The sequence below is a fragment of the Halyomorpha halys genome, unplaced genomic scaffold, assembly GCF_000696795.3.
Source record: "Halyomorpha halys isolate HHAL.00 unplaced genomic scaffold, Hhal_1.1 Scaffold219.1, whole genome shotgun sequence".
NCBI lineage: Eukaryota > Metazoa > Arthropoda > Insecta > Hemiptera > Pentatomidae > Halyomorpha > Halyomorpha halys.
In genome coordinates this window covers 407,011-411,001 of record NW_027108016.1, presented here as the reverse complement: position 1 = coordinate 411,001, position 3,991 = coordinate 407,011, and the positions used below count along the sequence as shown (strand labels likewise).

The following is a 3,991-nucleotide window of genomic DNA, read 5'->3' as shown; positions in this document are numbered from 1 at the left end:
AGCCCCAAAGCTCAACTCTATATATCCAGATTGGCCTTATTACAGTCATGTAGATCAGTCTTTTGTAATGTGTTGGAAGTTTAGACCGTTTGTCTAGTTAGTGCTGTAGTAGTCGAAATCGACGTGCAGTTTCCTGTCTTTTCAGTCTGGTGTGAGGATTCCAGGTTAATCGCTTGTGCAATAAGTAATTAAACTCGGGAAAAGCTATGAAAGATCAGGATTAAATTAATTAGGTGATAAAAAGATAATTATATTTGGAATTCACCAGTCCTCAGGATCAAGCACAGCCATAAGCACAACCCCCACTCAATAACACGGGATATCGCAGAAACGCTTAACGTATGCGTTATGCAAGCGTCAAGTTGAGCAAAAGCGTCCAGTATTGGTTAATAGCAAAGGCATAGTTTTCCATCACGATAACGCCCGTCCTCAGGTGTCTTTGCAGACCCGGCAGAAATTATTGGAGTTTGGCTGGGAATCCCTAACCCACCCATCCACCAGGCCTTACCCCACAGATTTTCACTTATTTCGGACCCTTCAAAACTATTTTAACACTTTAAATCGCTCGAGGACTGCAAAACGTAAATAGCGCAAAAATCTGAGAAGCTCTAGGAGGACGGAATTAAAAAATTACCTGAAAGATGGCAATATGTAATAGATCAAAATGGGTCATATATAATTGATTAAAAATATTTACAAGAATCTGAAGTTGTAATTAAAATCACCAGTAAAAAACGCTAAGAACTTATTTTACAACCCGATATAGAGTTCGAAATAGATACTTAATCGATACGGTGTGAGACAGATATAACAAATAAGTATTTAAATAACATTTTATATTTAATTAATTAGATACATGCTATTAATATATAGCTAAACACTAGGGATGCGACATCGATGTCGATTTTTTGAAAAAACCGATGTTTTCTAATCATCAATGTTTTTGAACAACCATTTCCGGCCAGTCGGAAGTGGTTTTTGCAAAAAAGAATGCAATATTGATAAAAAAACATCGATGTTTTATAATACCAATGTTCAATATCAAAATAATGTTGCTTACAATACATTACCCAGAATACATCGATGTTTTTGAACAACTATTTCAGAAACATAAGGTCTGTTCCAACGATCCCGCATTCAACGGCCTGTAAAAAGTGCTTTTTAAAACAAAAAAATCGACATCGACTACAAAAAACATCGATGTTTTATAATACCAATGTTCAATATCAAAATAATGTTGCTTACAATACATTACTCAAAATACATCGATGTTTTTGAACAACTATTACAGAAACATAAGATCTGTTCCAACGATCCCGCGTTCTACGCCCTGTAAAAAGTGCTTTGTGAAACAAAGAAATCGTTGTTCAAAAACATCGATGTATTTTGAGTAATGTATTGTAAGCAACGATTTTTTGTAGTCGATGTCGATTTTTTTATTTCAAAAAGCACTTCTTACAGGCCGTAGGACGTGGGATCGTTGGAACAGACCTTACGTTTCTGAAATAGTTGTTCAAAAACATCGATGTTTATGGGTAATGTAGTGTAAGTAACGATATTTTAAAACATTGATGTTTTTTGAAGTCCATGTCCTATTGGTTGATTGAAAAAGCACTTCTGACTGGCCGGAGCATGCGTAGTCTTTAGAACAATCTTTCTGTTACTGAAATGGTTAAAAAAATACATTGATGTTGAAAAACTTCGATGTTTTTTTGTCGATGTTTTAGTATTGAACATCGATGTTCCAAAACATCGATTTTTTTTTTATCGATGTCGCATCTCTACTACACACCAACGTCTAAAATAATTATATATTTATTCATCATTATGGATCAATCTATTTCATATAATTAATGTCAAAATAAGCAGGACACTAATTGGAAACAGTCTACGCTAGGATTTTACAAATAGCTAATTGGAGTGTCTATATTATGTCTTCATTAATATTCAGCAATTCAGTTGTAATTAAGTCACTCATTTAGTATTCCTGACTTATTGTTTTTAGATTCTAAAATTAAATAAATATTCTATAGCATAGTATAAATAATTCAACATTTAAATTGAAGGATAGTAGACAGCAGTTGGCGATAATCGATTGTTATTTCGATGTATCTATAATTAAAGTAATCGATAGTGCCATAGAGAACTGATTTTTGTTCAAGAATATTTTTAGATATTCCTTTCTACATACGCTCTTCCACATTTTTCCTAAACTTAAAATTTTGAGTTTTTATTGCACGATTTTACACAGTTCGACTTTTTTAATTCATTAAAAACCCGTCCGTCATAAACACATATTTTTTTAAAATTTATTTATTTAAAGTGATTAACAACTGTACAATAATTAAATATGTTGTATGTTTCATTTACACTTGAAAATCTTGGGAAGGAACCATCCATTCGTGGTACTTCAAGTATCAATTTAAATTAGATTATCAGAGATTGTAAAGGATGAGAGATTAAGAACTAATGGGTTGGGTGGGTAAGGAGTTTAGAATGAAAAGAAGTATATCTGTTTTGGGTCAAATCTGCAACGAATGGGATGTTAAGGTCTTTGTGGATGAGTTTATTTGTAACATAATAAGGAACATCAAGGATTTAACGTAGGATTTTGGATTGTAAGGATTAGATGTGGGAGGAATTTGATGGTTTGGTGTAGCCCCAGAGCTCAATTCCATATGTCCATTGGTCTCATTATCGTAGTTATACTAATTTTAGAAGTTTAGAGCGTTTGTCAAGTAAGTGTTCCAGTGTACCAATCGAAATCTACGAGCAGTTTCTTGTCGGTTCAGTCTTGTGTGTGGATTCCAAGTAGGTCTCTTTTCAAGATTCAAGAAATTCCTTATGGAGTTCTTAAGTATAGAATCTTACACTTAATAATTAAGGCTCGTTAGAATTGACTTTTATAGAGTATTTCTTGTTATTATCTCAGTTTTGATCTGTCGATTTTAAATAAACCAGTTATAATATCAAAAGTTTTCTAATTCTCAATTAAACTAGATTTTTTTTTTTAAAAAAAGAGGGTTAATTATTTTTAAATAGCTACTTTTTTTTTACAATTAAAATAAATGTATTTTACTGTTCGACAAATGCTGAAGTTTTAATAGCCCCGAAGCACGATAAGGAAATTCTTTTCCACGCAATCTTAAACTAGGTCGCATTTACACTTGAATAGCAAAGAAAATAATTTATTACTACTTACATTTATAAATCGTCGACTTGGTTATAGTGTAATTTGATTTTTTACCTGAAAAAGAAATTAAAATAAATTAAAAATATAAACAATAACAATGATTTAAAAATGAGAAAAAAAAATAATTTTTAAAGATATCAGATGTTATGGGCGTACCCAGAAGAGGTAGGAGTGGACAGCTGCCTCCAAGGAATGAAAAAAAAATTTTTTTTTCAAGCAAATACTAATTTTAATAACTAATAATGCATAGCGACAATTATATATAATATTTTTAAAATTTTGGTTCCGTGCTGAAATGTCACAACCTGATTGACTATGGCTTGCCTCCCCCTCTAGTTTTTATCCTGGGTACGCCCTTGTCAGAAGTCCCTAAAGAATTAATAAAAAAGTCGAGTAAATTCAGCACACAACTCATATTAACAGTCATAAAAGGACCAATCAACAAGATACAGCCAACTATAGGAGGCCATTGAAGATTACTCCACTCCATTTTCGCAAAATGGAACGACGAAAGATAGCATATGTGAAATGCTGTATTTTGATTTTTTTGGATTGAACTGGAATTCCAAAACTCCGATTCTCCAAGGCGCCAGAAAAGAAGATGGCCTCGTGACCTTATATTAGGGGTATTCATGATCTTTGGTTTAACATGTTAAAGCGTGTTAAATGGAAAAACTCATGTTAAATCGAAAAACAATTTCCTTCTTTTACCGTGGTAAAACGAAATAACATTTAACATGGCTGAGAGTCTGTTACTTGGTTTGTTAAATGGAGAATGACGTCACACAATAGACCAGT

General features: G+C 32.5%; 1 protein-coding gene and 1 long non-coding RNA gene across 3 annotated transcripts in view; both read right to left on the bottom strand.

Annotated features, from left to right (window-relative positions):
- LOC136795530 (uncharacterized) overlaps positions 1-3,248 on the bottom strand; it is a 117,950-nt gene extending 114,702 nt beyond the window's left edge. The window contains exon 1 of the long non-coding RNA XR_010843154.1: positions 3,203-3,248. This is a non-coding gene — a long non-coding RNA (uncharacterized lncRNA). The remainder of the gene's footprint in view (positions 1-3,202) is intronic.
- Positions 1-3,991, bottom strand: part of Fas3 (fasciclin 3) — a 592,625-nt gene that overhangs the window by 216,754 nt on the left and 371,880 nt on the right. The window lies entirely within an intron of this gene.